The following is a 17733-nucleotide window of genomic DNA, read 5'->3' on the forward strand; positions in this document are numbered from 1 at the left end:
TGGCCAACTTCTATAGATTTTAAGGTGCGAGAACGTATTATCCATGCCCACCCCAAAAATTTTGCGACAGCAATAGCCATACAGGGGGTGCAATCGGATTTGAGTATTCTTAAAGCCTCCTTGTACCTGCGTGTCCCCAAATTTATACACACTGGTTTTAACCACCTATGGCGTGGGATGGTGTACAAAGGACATACAAACAACAGATGGCCTATGTCCTCGATCAGGTCTTTACAATAATGACACTTATTATCCTGGGTGGCTGACCATCTATGGGTGAATGCTTTTACAGGAAGGGACCCAATTCTAAACTGAAAATACAGTTTTCTATCAGGGACCCTTTCTATAATATCCCAATAAGCCTCACAAAAGGGTATGGATTTAATGTCAAGAAAACGACCCGTTAGCTTGGCATTTTGGCAAGAGCTAAGGGCAGACATCAGAATCATATCCCAGTACATTTTTTTAATGGAAGACTTAGATGGGAAACTTGAGCCATTTGAATCATCCCATAAGTGATCTAATTCCAGTTTTATTAACAAGTCCCTAATTTCCTTAAGCCATAGTATAGAGTGAAAGCGGTCGGCCCTAATAATATCCTTCAAGGCGCTGGCATAATGGACTAATTCAGGAGTTGTCATAATCCGTCGTCAGTAAAGGAGTGGACGTAACCGTGCTAAATCCTCTATTTTTTTCCTGCCTAGGTCATATGCAAGCGGAACCGTTGGGGTACTTTGTGGAACTCCAACTAAGCAGCGTAAAAACTTATTTTCTGCCAGTCTTAATTGATTCAAATTGGCAAAGCCCCACAATTCCGAACCGTACAAAGAGGCACTTATGACTTTCATGTTATAAATTTCTAGGGCAGGAGAAATGGGCTTGGTTAAGGAAGATTTGTGTTTAGAGGCAATTGCACCTGCCAACTGGTGAAATTTTAAGGCGGCCATGTCAATATGATTTTTCCAGCTCATGTTGCTCTGGAGGGATATTCCTAAATACGTGAATGCCTCAACCTGTTCCAACGGGGTACCATTAAAGTTAATTACACCTCTAAATCTTTTCCGCTGATTTAGGGACATAAACTTAGTTTTGGAGGTATTTATCTCAAGACCACGAGAATGACAAAAATCACCAAACATATTTAATGCCTTCTGAAGCCCGCTCGGTGTCCGCGAGACTATCAACGTATCGTCCGCGAACATGAGGACTGGCACGCGAGCCCCTGCCAATACCGGGGCATCCGTAGGGGAGCAGCTAAGGTGGTCTACAATGCCGTTGATGTACAGAGAAAACAGCGTAGGTGCCAGAACACACCCCTGTCTAACACCACGCTCGACAGGAAATGGGTCAGTCACCTCACCCTGAGCCCCCCACCTAATTCGTGCATAGTTGTTCTCATGCAAGCAGACAAGTAACGTTAACAGTTCCGGCGCCATCCCTGCTTCAGCGAGAACCCTCCAAAGTTTAGAGCGGGGCACTAAATCAAAAGCAGATTTCAGGTCTATAAAGACCGCGTAGAGGGTCCCATTGGTCAATCTCACGTTCCTCCAATAAAGTGCTAAGAAATAAAAAACCTGATCAACAGAACTCGTGCAAGGTCGAAAACCAGCTTGATACGGGGATAAAATATCGTTTTTTTCTACCCAAGATTGCAGTTTATTTTGCACTAATCGACCTATAAGTTTTTGAGCTGAGTCTATAAGACTAATAGGTCTATAGTTGCTAGGTAGTAATTTATCACCCTTTTTAAAATCCGGAATTATTTCCGCACCTTTCCATGAGGAGGGGATAGACGCACCCATGGCCACAGAGTTAGCTAGCCATTGAAAATACTGACACCAGGATAATCTATCACTTAAAAACACATCGGCAGGTATCCCATTCATTCCTGGAGCTCTCCCCCCGGTCACACAGTCTAGTGCTGAATTAACATCTTTAATCGAGAACAACTGCTTTTGGTAGAAAATAGTGGGGGGGAGTCAGCACTCTCCTTCAGGTGAATCAGAAGCATATTGCGGTCTGAAGAAGTCAACCCACTGGTGTTTGGCAACATTGTTTTGGGGCGGAGGTGCAATCCCACCTCTATCCCACTTCACTAAGGACCAAAATTGTTTTTGATATTTGGCTAAACAAGCGAGTTTCAGATCGTGCCAGTGTTCCTCATCCCACTGTTTCTTGGCCACTTTCTGTGTGTGCCTATATATCTTTCTAGCATTTCTCACACCTTCAATGTTTCTGGATCTAAGTTCAGCACTAAGGTTCTGACGGGCAACTTTACAAGCTTTATTATACCATCCCGCCTCAGATATTTTAATTTTGTTGGCGTTTTCTGTCTTGATGGTCTTCATAAAGAACCCTTGGAGTTTAATGAAGAAGAGAGTGTGAGCCTCAAGCATGATTTGGGTGAAATTTTGCTTAGCAGATTGAATTTTTAAGTTAGCCACTTCATCGATCACCACTTTTTTAAGGTCCTCCAACTTCTCTGGCTTCTCAATAAATCTGCCCCATTTAACGTGGCGCATATTATTCGATACAACAATATCCAAAGTGGTTTTCTCCCCTCCCAATTTAGGTTCTCTTAAATTTAGCTTTAAATTCCATACAAAGGGGATTGTGGTCACTTTCCACCCTAGGAATTATAATCATATCGATCAGCCTATGCCAATCTCTGATATCCACCAGGAAGTAGTCTATGCGACTAGAGGATCTGCCATTATCAAATGTACTTGCTCCCAGGCGATCAGACGAGGTACGCCCATTAGCTGCTCTAAGCCCTTTCTCTAGACATAGAGCTTTAAGTTGGATAGCTACTGCTGACCATCTCTTAACTGCGGGAAGGTCCAACTGGGGGACGCCCCACCTGCTATCCTCCTCAGCAGCAAGAAATTGGTCCTCAGGTCCAAGTGGCTCAAATGTCGTATTGAGATCGCCTCCCACGATTATAGACAGCTGGGTTGGAAGTGCTAGAAGCTGTTGATCAAGAGCAGAGATTACGTCAGATAAAGGTCTTCCAACCATCCCTCTAGCATAGATATTAAAGATTGCCATTCCCTGGCCGGTAGGCCATGTGATATTCACGGACAAAATGTCATTAGATGGGAGGCTCTGTTGTTTAATTTTGCAACATAATGATTGACGGATCCAAATTATTAAACCCCCTGATGGACGACCTTTGGATTTTTTAATAGCAGGTGTTTGAAAGTTAAGGAACCCCAAACGATAAACTGGGACCATTGACCAAGATTCCTGGAATAAGATAATATCAAACTGGTCAACAAAGCTACACCATTCAGGAGACTGTAGCCTGTTGGCAATTCCTGCAAGATTCCAAGAAAGAAGAGTCAGCCCTGCCTCAGCTGCTGAAAAACAGGAAGGGTCTTTTGTTGTTAATAAACCTTGGATCTCCTCTTCCATCCCCTTTTCATGCTCAACGTTGTTACATGAGCAGCCAGGTGGCTCTGTTAATAATACATTGGATCCTAAACTGTCACATTCTAGAGGGCAGGAGCATATCGATTTATCTAAATCAGTTGTCTCAGACTGTCTCTCTATGGCATTAAATGCTCCCCTCCTTTCAAGTCGGGGGGAAAGATCAACATTTGATGCGATTAATCTCTGCACCATGGGAATACTCAGACTATCAATCTTGTCTTTGTTCTTATTCTCTGGTCTGTCATCCCTATTAAGTCAATCGCAATCATTTAAATCTGACAAAACCCCAAACCTGTTTTCCAAGCTGATGCTCCAATTGCTATTTGAAACACTCCTACCCGCTTTGTTAGGGACGGAAATCCGCCTTAGCCTTGGTCTCGCTAAATTGGCTTTACTGCCTCTCTTACAGTAAAAATATTCCAACGTTAGTGGAACAATAGCAGTACACCTTCGTTGGGGGGGAAATATATTGGTCAGGACGTTGGGGAGAACGCATGGATTTGAAAAGTTGAGAACTATACAGTCTCCCGCGAAATTTTTTGAATTTTGCCCTAACCATGGTACTCTTCTTGCCATAATAATTTCCCCTGCCAGTTGTTGTTCGCCCCAGGGGGACATCCTCATATTATTTGACATCCAGTGCAGCAATTTACTAATCAAAGAGGATGTGGATTCCACTTTACCAGGCAACAGGGTGGGTACATTAGCAAGAACTAATGCAAGGGGGGAAGCCTCAACAATGCATTCAAATTGGTCTCTCTCTTCATATGAAGCAATGGGTCTAGATGGGGGACCTTCATTAGCTACGTTCTGAAAATTCTTATCTACTGTGGGTTGCAAAGAGGGAGGATTCACTATCACTTTTTCTATGGCCCTTGCTCCACCCCTAGGGGGCACCACATTTGGTGCAGGTCTACTTAGCACCGGGGTCGAGGTACTATCCACCTCCTCCGCTGACTTGTTTATAAGGGCGCTCAATCTTAATACCTCTGCCGTAAGCAGATCGATTTTAGCCACCAATGGTGTAATAATACACTTAATCTTAGAATCGATCATGCTGACTATTTTTGTAGATAGCTCATTCTCAATCTCTTTATTATCGTGTAGCCCATTTACCTCTTCCTTATTCGGGCTTTTAGGTGCAAGGGTTGACTTTTTCCTACCTGAGCGAGACCCACTACTTTTACACTGAGCTTTTCTGCATGCTCTAACTGCTCTAGTCCTAGGAGGGGGGGATGGAGACGGGGATTTCACTACTTCAATGTCTAATACCACATCTGTTTCAAGATTAGATTGCAAGTTAATGACAGAAGACACACTTTGTTCAAAAGTATCGCTAGCTAGGACATCTATGTCAGCGACTACACTACTGTTGGCCTGTAATAAAGAATCCAACGAGGGTTCTGACAGAGGACTCGTCATAGGGGGGATGGAAGCACAACTCAACCCTAATGATGCCCTCCTGTCATTATTGATTTTACTTACAATCTGCACCAGGTAATTGTCCATGGTATTAGGTGCAGAGGAGACCTTTGGTTTAGACATACCTCAACGATGATATAACAGTACCTCACAATTATTCTATATTGAATGACCCAATCCGTGAGTAGCAATTAATGTTTTAGGTAATTACAAATGATTACCTATACTATGCAATGTTACACGACTATGTACAATAAGCAGATGTTACTCAGGGTCCAACAGTACCTTGTGTCCAAATGCTTATCAGTAACGAAACCCTGCTAAAGATGTCAGAGGGGTGGCCCGTCCCGTCCTCACACGACCTCGGACGGCCACAGACGGCCCGCCCTTTGCCCGGGCTTAGCCCTGCACCGCCCGCGCGTCCCGCGATGCGGAGGGAGCCTGACGCTTATGTGCGCCTCCGGGCGTGGAAACGTGATTGTTTGGGGCGGGGTCCCTGCAGGGGCTTCTGGGGGCTGTAGTCTCCTGCCTCTGCTGCCACGAAGGACCGCAGCAGCCACCCCAACAGAAAGCGCTAATAAACACCTCAAGCACCCAACAGCCAAGCGACCCCCTCCAAGGTCCAGGTAAGATTATACGGCCACAGGTTCAAAAGGATTACGGCTTTATATTTACTTGACTGAATGCAATCAAAACAAAGTGTAGGTAAAATAGCCTCGCTCCACCCGGTCCCATGCCTCTAAATTAACCTGAGGATATTAGTTAATAGATTGTAAGGCCTGCACGACTGAATGACACGTTTAGCACATCTGCTGCTTAAATAGAGAATGCTGTGCAAAATATTCTCTTTATAATAGCATCCAACTTCTTAAGACACGCGTTTTCTTCTTTGCAGTGGGGAGTTTTGCACAGGCAGCATTCAGAGTGTTATCAGCAAGCCATCTTCTTATGTTGACTTGTTTCTAGTTAGTCAGATGGAGCAGCTGATAGCTTCACATTCCCTTCACCCCACCCCAGAGATGAAGGCTGGCTGCAGTTTTGGCAGGCTCCCCTTCCTGCCAGAGCGGGGTGTGGAGGCCATAAACGCAGCATGGAGTCTGGTTTGATCTCCTGTAATCACAGGAAGCGCTTGTCTGTCGATAGGTCTCCCTTTGGGACCTTATAAGTGTGTAGCCCATGCAGCATATTACCCTCGACTTTGGGAAACACAAGCACTAAAATATGTTATATACATGCCAAACAGCGTTACTGGCGAGTCCTACATGTTTTGCCAATGGGAGACGGGTGCAGAGAAAATCAAAGGAAGAAAGTGTTTGTTCGTGATTCCTACCACATGCCTGGCTAGCACGTATTTTGTGAGTGTCACAGAGAGTGGAACAACACACTGTTTTCTAAATTGTTCAGCCCACTACGCAACACCCAACGACAGGGTGTCTAGTTTCTTTTCACTAGGTCAACTACAGCGTTTAGAAACGGAAAGATTTGTTGTGAATGTGCCGAAACAAGTTATTATGACTGGGTCGGTTTACGCTGCTGAAAAAAACCAAATGCTAACTAAATACAATGTTGATGTGACATGGTTATAAGAAGGTCAGCGCGGCTGGGGCTGGAAGGGAGTCACAAGCCCCCGGGAAGTTGTACGAGGCGAATAACGGGGCACGAGCCCGGGTGGCGGGGGAGGAGGATGCAAGCACGTCTGTGTGGGATGAAAAGTGCAAATATATGTAGAGCGCTTCCAAGCTTAAGCAATAAGGGGGTCGAATGGAAACAGGCGGGACAGAGGCTCATGATGGGGAGAGAGGGTGCTAACTGGGACAGGGTAGGAAAGAGGGGAATGGACGGGGAGAAAATGGTGTGCGCGGCCGCTTTGATGTCCTCAGTGGACGCGCGGCTCACTGAGGACATCAAAGCGGCCGTGAGTGAAAGTGATCACGTAGTGCTTTTCAGGCTGCCAAATGGTGTGCGCGCGCCCGGCGCACATGCACTGTATTTGGAGGTCTGAAAAGCACTCGTTTGCACTTCCAGATCCCCCTGTAACAAAAGCTCTCGCGAGAGCAGCGCTAAAGCGCTGTCTCAGGCGAGACCTAAAAATGAGGTGCAAGGAAGCAAGGAAAGCATCCAGGTGTACAGCTGGGAAGTAACCTGCAAGACTCGGTGAAGAAATGCCCATTCCGATGTTATTGCCCCAAAACTTGGAATGGGATGTATTCAAGCAACTCGGAGTTAACAGTGCATTTGGAATCTGTAACTCGGGTGACTGGGAGAGGGGAAGGGTCACAACTGCTGGTATAAATGGAAATTATTTAATTTTGGAAAGTGCTATATACAAGTTATCTGATTCATATATTGGTATTTTTTGCTTCTATGAAACTAAATGTGGTGATTGTTGATAAAGTCATTCTACTATGATTATCGTTTTCATTCATCAAACTGAAAACAAGGTTTAGTAATGTTTTTCAATTGCACATTTATTATTGATTGCTGAAAGATAAACTTATGGGATGAAAGAGCGTGAGTCTAAACTAGATCAGGCTACAAAACGTTGATACATATTATGTCATGGATGGGTTAATTAACTAAGATATTTTAATGAGGACTCGCTATGATTGACTTTAATCAATCAATCAATCAATCAGGGGCTTTTAAACACACTACTCACCCGTGAGGGTCTCAAGGCGCTGGTGCAGCTCCGGGTCAGTTGAAAAGCCAGGTCTTGAGGCTTTTCCTGAAGGTGTGCAGGGTAGGGGAGCGTCTGATGTTGACTGGGAGCTCGTTCCAGGCCTTGGATGTGACGTAGGAGAAGGCCCTTCCACCTGCTCTGGTTCTGCGAATGTGGGGGGTCTCTGCTAGGGTGAGGTTGACGGAGCAGAGGTTTCTTATGGGTACATGGAAAGAGAGTCTTTCATTGAGGTATTTGGGTCCGATGTTGTGAAGGGATTTGTAGGCGTGGGTGATCATGTCGTGGGGTGCCGAGGACGAGTCTGGCTGCGGTGTGCTGGATGGTCTGGAGTTTGTGTAGCAGAGATTTGTGGATTCCTGTGTAGAGGGCGTTTCCGTAGTCCAGTCTGCTAGTTATGAGCACGTGGGAGATGGTCTTTCTGGCTTCAGGGGGGATCTAATTGAAGGTCTTGCAGGGGATGTAGAGGGAGTTGAAACAGGTCGAGGAAACAGCGTTATTCTGGCGAGTCATGGAGAGGGAGGAGTCTAGGATGATGCTGAGGTTACCGGCGTGGTCCATGATGGTGGGTGGGGTTCCGAGGGCGGAGGGCCACAAGCTGTTGCCACAAGTGGTGGGGGAGGGTCCAATGACTTGACATCTGTCTTCTCCGAGTTGAGCCTTAGGCAGCTGTTGCTCATCCAGGCGGCAACGTCTTCCATCCCTTCCTGGAAGCTGAGTCTGGTGTGTATGGGGTTCTTCGTGAGGGAGAGGATGAGCTAGGTGTCGTCGGCATAGGATACTATGCTGAGCCCATGGTGTCTGACGATGGCGGCAAGTGGGGCCATGTAGATGTTGAAGAGCGTGGAGCTGAGCGATGATCCCTGGGGTACTCCGCAGTTGATGTCTGTGGGTTCGGAGAAGAAGGGTGGGAGTCTGATCCTTTGGGTTCTGCCGTTGAGAAAGGAGCGGATCCAGTCAAAGGCGGTTCCCCGTATGCCCGCGGAGATGTCTAGCAGGATGAGGGCCGCGGTGTGGCCCTGGTTGAGTAGCATGCAGATGTCATCGGTGGAAGCGAGGAGGGCGGTCTCGATTTTTTTTTTTTTTTTATCATCTGTTTTTATTAATTTTTCAAAACACAAGTACAGGAATTCAGTTCACTGACATACGAGTTCCCTTATTGATACAGCATTACGTAACGTACATAATAGAAACGTAGTTGGGTCACAGCATGGAAACTCCACCCCATTGCACTGAACCCCTAATGAGGCACAGCTCTTAAACATTAATATGTGCAGCCATGCACTCCCCCGCATGAGCACATCAGGAGACCCCGTTGAGTCCCTCGGCCAAATCCATGGCTACTTCCCAGAAACAATAATAAAACCAACATAACAAACCTCAACCACCTCACAAGTAGACCAGCTCCATTATTCCTATCGCTGCCCCTGCCCCCCGTGTGGTCCCCCTCTCCCCCGATGGTATGTAGGGAGTAAACTACGGTACATAATCGCGTGTTTAGAGGCGTATTCCCTCATCGGTCAATTTAGGTGCAGGTTGTGTGTGGAACCCTACGAGATCACTCCAACTGATCTCCTGTTGTCCGTCATGGCGACAACCCCCCCCATGCCTGCTCATCCCTCCCATCTCCCTCCTCAGCATGCCTGAGCGCCAGAAGTAGCTCTTCCCACTGCGCAGCTATGGGCATCTTCCTCAACCCTAGTGTCTCCTCCCGTCTAATGGCAGCTCCCTCCGCCCCGGCCCAAGCAGCAAGCGAGTGCCTCCACGCCTGCGGATGAGGCAGGTCCTGCGCCTTCCACCTCCTGGTTATGAGGCGCTTTGCGACCACGAGCCCTAAATCCAGAAACCTGGACGTCACCTTAGTTGTCTGTGTCCTGCGAAAGTGATGCAGTAGGTAGACCACCCAGTCAAATGATACCTCCCGTCCCGTAATAGTGTGTAAGGAGTCATGAATTGTACGCCAGTAGGAATGTAATTTGCAGCAGCCCCACAGCATGTGTATGAGATCGGCTCCCAATTCAGCACACCTAGGACACCTGGCGTCCATGTGACGGAAGTAACTGTTAAGGACCGTGGGAGTGAGATATGCCCTATGTATAACGAATAATTGTATCTGCCGGAGGCGCATGTTTCTAGGTATACGCACCGGACCTTTCAGTATGCGTTCCCAGTCTTTATCCGTAAGTTGCCTCCCCAGGTCCACTTCCCATTTGTGCCTAAGCGGCTCTAGGGTAATCGCCTTGTGCGTCCTCAGTGATGCCGCAAACCACCGAATCAGATGGCAGCCCCGTCCCATGACGTGTAAGTACTGTATAGTAAGGTGCTGGCTGGGCTCCATGGACATGTCTCCCCACCGAGCAACCAAAGTCCTAACTAAGGAGTGATAAGTCAGGAATTGTCCGGGTGGTAGTCCCCCCTCCTCCACAAGCAAGTCACACGATAGGAGCGCTCCGTCTCGGTACAGGTCTCCTAAAGTCTGAATATCTGCCTCACGCCACTGTGTGAGTGTAAGGGAGGTAAGCGGCCCCATCCCACTGGGGGCGCCCTCCAACGGCAGCGCCGGCGCATACGGGAGCACGTGCCGAGTAAGGAATAGGCTCCTGCGGAAACAGCGATACGCCACTGCAAGGAGGAGCGGGGCTGGGATAGCACTCCTGGAGGCCGGATGGAAGAGCACCAACAATTGTTCAAGTGTGTACGGCGGGCCCATGGACGCAGTGTCCTCGCGACCCCTATCCACGAACCAATGCGCTATCCACTGCAGCTGGGCCGCTAGGTAATAATGCTCAAAACAGGGTACAGCCAAGCCTCCCTGGTCGTGGGGAGGTATAGTTTCTTAAGGGACATCCTGTGTCGACTATTCCCCCAGATGAAGTCCCTAAGGAGCTGCGACAACTTAGTAAAGAAGGCTGCTGGGATGTAAAGAGGTAGGTTAGTGAAATAGTATAGAAGCCGCGGGAGGATCACCATTTTGGATAGTGCCACTATACCTGTGACCGTGAGCGGAAGCGAGTTCCAGAAGCGTACCTGGGATTTAATGGCCGTGAAGGTCCTGCCCAGATTGCCATCTAGTAAGTCTGCCGAGTGGCGGTAAATGCGAGTCCCAGATATCTGAAGGTGTCCCCCCTCCACTGTACTCTGGTGCCATTTAAGATATATCCAGGGTACTGTCGCCCCTCGCCGAACGCGTAGAGGCAAGATTTGCTAGCGTTCACCCGGAGTCCCGAGAGGGCAGCAAAATCACGCAGAATGTAGGCCAGCTGAGGTGGAATGTCATCGACGTCCCGTACGTACACCAACAGTTCGTCTGCATAGAGTGACACCTGGGGAACCGCATCCCCCAGTGGTATGCCAGCCCCCATCCGCTCTCTTATAGTCGCTGCCAGGGGCTCCATTGCCAGAGCGAACAGGAGCGGCGACAGTGGGCATCCCTGCCGGGTTCCCTTGCAGATCGGTATGGCTTCGGATATATACGGTCCCAGACGCACCTGCACAGTAGGATCCTTGTAGAGGAGACCCACCATTTGCAGGAACCCCAAACCAAGGTCGAACCTCAGCAGAAGCGCTGAGAGATACCGCCAATCCAGGCAATCAAATGCCTTTTCCAGATCAAGTATTAGGCAGCCCGCCCTGGGCCACTCCTGTGTACTGTCTGCCGCCACCCTAAAAAATCTCCTCAGATTCAAGGACGTACTGCGCTTTGGCACAAACCCATTTTGGTCTTTATGGACTAAGTGTGAAACCACTGGCGCCAAACGATCCGCCAACACCTTGGCTAGGATCTTGCAGTCAGTGTTAAGGAGCGCTAGCGGGCGGTAAGAGCCTAGGTCCGTAGGGTCCCGTTCCGGCTTGGGCAGAGACACCAAATATGCCTCGCACATCGAGGGAGGTAGCGCGCCCGCCTCAACTGCCACCCTGTATACCTTGAGGAGGTGCGGCACTAGATGTTCTCGGTAAGTTTTATAGAACTCCGTAGGCAGCCCGTCTGGGCCCGGAGTTTTCCCGATGCCATGGAGGATATGGCGTCCCCTATCTCTTCAAATGTAAGGGGACAGTTGAGGGCCTCCACCTGTTCTGTAGTGACCATAGGCAGTTGCGCCTGTCCAATAAACCGCTCGAGATCATCTCCCGAGCAGTGACCTTGCGCATGATACAGCTGTGTATAGTGGTCTGCCAGGACCCTGTGAATCTCCCGTTGGGTGCACCTAAGCTCTCCCTCTGCTGTGCTTGGGCACCGCCCCCCTACCCTTCCCGCTCGTGCTGCAGCAGCCGGGATTCGAGGCGGGTAAGTGACCCCGCTAGCTGTCTCCGCATATTCCATGGGGTTCCTAAACAATGACCTTGAATCACTACTTTAAGCACATCCCATTCCACCCGCGCGTCGCTCGCCGTATCCTCATTGAGTTCGTAATAGGAGAGGAGCGCGTTTTCCACTGAAGAGCGAAATTCCGGATCCTCCAGTGCCGTAGGCTGGAGTCGCCACGTGGGTATGGGAGGACGACCCGCCTCCCAGCTAAGTTGAAGCCGCAGGGGGTTATAATCAGAGTGCGTGCGCCCCAGGTATTCTGCATTCGCCACTAGTGGCAGCAGCGCCGGCGATCCCACTATCCTATCTAACTGCACGTGTAGGTCATGTGTAGGGGAGTAATATGAATAAATTCGATCTGCAGGGCACAAGGTACACCAGATATCTAGCACCCCCCACTGTGAAAGCCAGTCGACTAACGCGCGGGCCGTGGAAGCAGCGGACGTCGCACGGAGCGGAGGGAACGACCTATCTAGATGCACATCCAGGACGGAGTTAAAGTCCCCTCCAATCAGCCAGGGGAGTCCAGCGTGTGGCGTCAATGCCAGCGACAGTCGTGCGAGGAAGGGTATTTGGTCAACGTTCGGGGCATAGATTGAAGCCAGTAGTATAGATTGGCCATTCAGCTTTCCCCGTACCAGCGTGTACCGACCCTCCGTGTCCATAGACACGTCTTCGCTAACAAACGGAACGCCCGCTCTGACCCACACAAGGGTGCCCCTGGCGTGTGCCGAATACACTGTGCCATACACCTGGCCTCTCCAGCGCCTTCGCAACTTCTCTAACTCGGGCTGTGTCATGTGAGTCTCTTGTAATAGTGCGATGACGGCTGAGTGTCGCTGTAAGTAGGGGAAAATGGAATACCTCCGCGTGGGAGTGTGCATGCCCCGTATGTTTCACGTAATAATGTTATCACGTGTCATGTCGCAGCTGCGTTGTGACGGGGGAGACCGGGCTCGGGGCCGGTGACAGCTGGCTTGCGCTGTAGTGAAGGAAGGGAGCTGTGATCTGAGGTAACAAAATCAACATAACAATAACAATTACTTAACGGCTGGGGCGAATCGCACAAGTGTGCCCGTCCAAACTTACGTAATCCTACGCGGGTAAAAACTAGGTCAGGGTGTGACTTGGGGGAAGTAGCGTGTGAATGAAAGCTCGCCTGCTCTGTTCCCGTGTGCCGTCCGAGCGTGGTGCGCATCTGAGGAGTGTTACCCAGTGGTGAGCGCTGTGACTAGTGAGGTACCGGCAAAGCCCCCGGGAACCGCTCCCGTCTACTGTTCCCCCTTGGGAAGGCCCAACATGATCAAGCAGCTGTGATCGCAACTGTTCCCTCTCCCAGATCGGTAGGTCCACTAGGCCAGTTCCAGGGCCCAGACTCTCCCTCTTCCCCACCCACGTACAGCAGCCAACCTCGAGATACTTGCACGATCAATAGTCCTCAGGCCATTTCTCAGCCCAGGATACCATCCGCAGTCTGTGGGGTAACCACCGGCCCACCGAAAGCCTCAGAGTGGGAGGTCGACGGTGATGTTGACCCGCTCACCAGCACCTCGGATCGTTCCTCCTGATCCGATGAGTCTACCTGACTCGGACTGGCCAGTGTCGTGACCGCCTGCAGCACATTTTGACGCTCCTGTCGCATTTTCTCCGGCGTTGGAGCCGCTGGCCGCACCGGCATCTCGCATAGTGTTCTACGTCGTTTACGACACCCGTCTCTCCTACTGGGGCGGGCTCCGTCTTCCGGGTCGGCCGGCCTCGGCCCCGTCCATAGTCCCTTCTCCTCCAGCCAGTTCCAGACCTCCGCTGGGGAGTCAAAATAATGAGTCTTCCCTTTATCCACCACACGCAATTTAGCAGGGAACTGCAGTGAGTACGGCAGCACCAGCTCGCGAAGTTGGCGTTTCACTGCCATGTAATTACTTCTGCGAAGCTGCACCAGCGCGGTGTAGTCCGGGAAAAGCATCACTTGACTGCCGCTCACCGAAAGACCATTCATATTATGGACCTCCCTGAGAATGGCGTCCCTGTCTCTGTAGTTCAGCAGCCTGAACAGGAATGGACGCGGCCGGGCTCCCGGTGGTGGCTTTTGGTCAGGCACACGATGAGCTCTTTCCACCGCAAAGTGGGTTGACAGCTTCCCGGGCGGCATGACTGCGCGCAGCCAGTCCTCCACGTATTGCTCTGGATTCCGCCCTTCCTCTCCCTCCGGCAGGCCCACGGCGCGAACTTTATTGCGACGGGAGCGCCCTTCTGCATCTTCCGCCCTGTCTTCTAGGGCGTGGATACGATCCAACATGTCTTGTAGAGCAGCAGCGTAACTGCGAGTGACCGGCTGCAGCTCCGTCAGTGTCTGCCCCTGGGTGGCAACCTTGTCCGCCAGTCTGCGGTGATCCGCATGAAGGAGCGTACAGTCGGATGTGACTTTATCGATGCGATTCTCCAGTGACGTCCTGGTGTGCTCCAAAGTTGTCCCTATTCTCTCCACTGCAGCCATCACAGAGTCCATCTTGACCGCCAGTGCCGCGGATGATGTTGGTCCCTCCTCCATCCCTTCTTGATGGCGGGCGCGATCAGAGGTTGGCGCCTGCTGCGGGCCCTGTTGCAGCCTGGCGCGCATGCGGCCCATCACTAGTTGCTGCGCCGTGGGCATCCGCCCCCAGTCACCAGAAGACTAGATGCACTCGCGACGTCCTCCTACCAACCGCCCCAGGATAACAGCCGTCGGACTGCAGTTGATGTTCGCTTAGCCAGCGCCCTCAGTGAAGGCCCACCAGGTCCGTCTTCACAGGAATCGCCACATGCGTCCAGCCTTAGGCAGAGTCCACCAGTGGAGTCCGCGAAAGGGTCCAGAAACCGGCCAGTCCCCACCTGTGCCCCACGACACTGCCTCCTCGTTCGGGGACCACCATCCAGACTCCCCGGTCAGTGTCCTCGGTCTTGCACCCTACAGGAGCCAGATGGGGCAGCACACCTCAGTACGCACAAGGCAACCCCACCCCGGTGGCAGCAGGCCGCAGCCAGGCAGGAACTCCCCAGTCAGTGGCACTGACACCCCCCACGGGGCGGATCTCCAGGTGTATCCTCGCCCTCCGCCGACCTCTCTTCACTGCAGGCGCCGGTGCCGGTCCCCCAACCGCCTGCAGCAGCTCCCGTCGCGGACCCAGCACTCGCGGCGCCACACCAGGACAACAGCAGCCCTCCTGCTCCCCAGCATTCCTCGCTGACTCCCTCCTCCAACCTGAGGCGCAGTGGCGGAGGGCCCACTTCTTTGTGTGTCCCGCGGTGCAAAGGTCCACGCACTCCCCACTCAGTCTCACTGTCTACACCGCACTTAGCTGGCACTCGCAGGGGGCGCCCCCACCCGATCCTTCTCTCGCGGCGAAAGGGCCAGCCACCACCTCACCCGTCACGATGGAGTCACCTCCTCAGCGTCTCAGTCCGTGTCGCCTTGCGGTGTGTAGTCGTGGCGGGCAGGTCGCAAGATGGCCGCCATCACCCGGGTCCCGCGTCTCCTTGCCGCCTCCAGCACCAGCCCGATGTGTTCGGCTCTCGACAGTCCTCAATTGCGCGGGGTTTGTTCAGCCCCCAGCGGGCATACGTCGCCAATCGCCACCGCAGGTCGCAGCACCCAGACGCACCGCTCTCAGGGGCCAATTTTCAAGTCTCCTTGCACCCCCCACAGCCGCAGTGTGTCCCAGGGCGCTGTGCAGCGCCCTCAGCGCCTCACTGTCAGTGCGTCCGCAGCCTCCTCCACCACATCCACGCCGCGTCATCCGTATCCGGGGGGAGATCTCCTCTGCCAGCCGCTCGCCGTCTCACAGCAGCCGCCGCCGTTCCGCAGCTATCTCCGGCCGCCAAATCTCCGGAGGGCGAGCCCCGTGGCCCTCCCGATTTACCACCTCTCGCTGCTCTCCGGGCCAGGCGACTCTGATGCTCCGCAGCTCGTTTTCCGCCGCCACGGCTCTTCAGAGCTTCACCGGCATCCCCGTCGCCCCGCAGCACCTTGCCACCGGCATTTGGGAAAACGGCTGCACCTCAGGATCGTCATTTACAGGATAATTCGGGGAAAGGATAGCGGAGCTCTACTAGATCACGTCCGCCATTGTGGCTCGCTAGCCACGCCCCCCTCGCGAGGAGGGCGGTCTCGATGCTGTGATAGCTGCAGAATCCGGGGGGGAGTCGAGGATGCCGATCTCTTCGATGAAGGTGGTCAGCTGAGCGTTGACGAATTTCTCTGTGAATTTGGCTGCAAAGGGAAGGAGAGAGATAGGCCAGTCGTTTTTCAGGTCCGTCGGGTCAGCTGAGGATTTTTTGAGGAGGGTCTTGACCAAAGCCTGCTTCGAGTTGTCAGGTAAGATGCCGGATTCGAAGGTGGAGTTGATAGTGTGGCGTAGTTCGGGGGCAATAGCAGCGCCAGCTCGGTGGAAGGTGTGAGGCGGGCAGAGGTCCGTGGGAGCTCCAGAGTGGGTGCTCTTGATGGTCTTGGTGGTGTCTTTGGTGGTGACTGGTGTCCAGGTGGTGATGCTGGGCTGGCTGTTAAAGCTGGAGGGGAGGTTGATTTCTGGACTTTAATAAAGGCTTGTCAATGTACCTTAAGTTTGGAAAGCTAATGAAGTAAGTACACCACTATAATTTCCTTTGTATACTTTAATAGGTCATAAGGTAAACTGCATCCTCTGCTTGCTGGCAAACAGTACTCTAGTGAAGACAGCCTCGTCAACATTCCAAGGCTGCCTTCCTGTCAACATTATAAGCGTTACCAATGTACAGTAGGATAAGGGGGGTGGCCGGAATGTACCATGTGACAACTTATAACACATCTCCCTCCTTAAGGAAGAGATACTGTAACATTCAGCAACATTGGGGTTAATTCCTGGGCAGAGGTGTGCATGCCCGTATGTGAACTCCTAACATACAATGCAACCAACAGATATATGCTTTAATACTATTCAACCCATTTGAAATTCTTTGTGTCAACTTGGGGGATTGCGGTGCCTTAGTTCCCTTCCCTCTTGAGCCGCTTCTGCTCTGGAACTCTGGACCTGAGACCTGCTGTCTCCCTCTTGGTCTGTCTCCCTCGGACCTATGGCCACCCGGTCCATACTCCACTTTTTCCCATCTTCCAAGATGACCACATTTCTTTTGACCTCTCTTATTTTCCCTGGGGCGTAGTACCTGTCCTCTTTGCCCCCTAGGACCACGGGTTTCCTGATAACCACACTTTGTCCCTCGCTGAAAGGTCTTTCCCGCGCCCCCCATTTTCTGTCGTACCACTCTTTATACCTTGTTGTAACTTCCTCCCTTGGTATGTTCCACCCACCCCTCCCCTTTTCCCCACTATGGTACAGTCGTGGAATGTTGGAGTGAAGTCTACCTTAGAATGTTGACAAGGGACTTCTGGTCAGTGTGATGCTATAACTGACAAGCTGAAGATGCGTCTATGGTTTTAACCAATAAAGAAGTAAATCATTCAACTTACCTGCGTGGATACTTACTACATTTGGCGACGAGTTACAAGGGATGCTGTGACAGGGACGGCGGCGCATTTTCCCCTGTAGTTATTAAGCTTGCAGTTGGTGATGATAAAGACATGACGGCATCTGAAGTAAGAGGAAAAGGACACGACAACTGTGGTTAGCGGACTTTTCGGAGGAAGGAGAGAAGGAAGGAAAAGGAAAGGGAAAAGAAAAAAGAAAAAAGGGAACGATAATGACTATTCTCTTCCTCTTTTTTTTCAGGCGAGCATGATATGGAACAATGCTTCGCAGCATAAGCAGAGGGTCCCTAAAGGCGGTACAATCGCCAAAGGGGTAGAAGGGGGGTTCCTCATGGGTGGTAGTGGGGGGGCACTGGGTGGTTTAATAAAGTTAAGATGATAACATGGAATGTTAATGGG

At 51.2% G+C, this 17733-nt stretch overlaps 1 protein-coding gene across 1 annotated transcript in view; it reads right to left on the bottom strand.

Annotated features, from left to right (window-relative positions):
* Positions 1 to 17437, bottom strand: part of LOC146830356 (uncharacterized) — a 993685-nt gene extending 976248 nt beyond the window's left edge. Inside the window, exon 1 of the mRNA XM_085603721.1 lies at positions 17333 to 17437. The gene's annotated coding sequence lies outside the window, so the exon portion shown is untranslated. The remainder of the gene's footprint in view (positions 1 to 17332) is intronic.
* Positions 17438 to 17733: the final 296 nt, after the last annotated feature.

The sequence above is a fragment of the Triturus cristatus genome, chromosome 5_1 (assembly GCF_964204655.1).
Source record: "Triturus cristatus chromosome 5_1, aTriCri1.1, whole genome shotgun sequence".
Taxonomy (NCBI): Eukaryota; Metazoa; Chordata; class Amphibia; order Caudata; family Salamandridae; genus Triturus; species Triturus cristatus.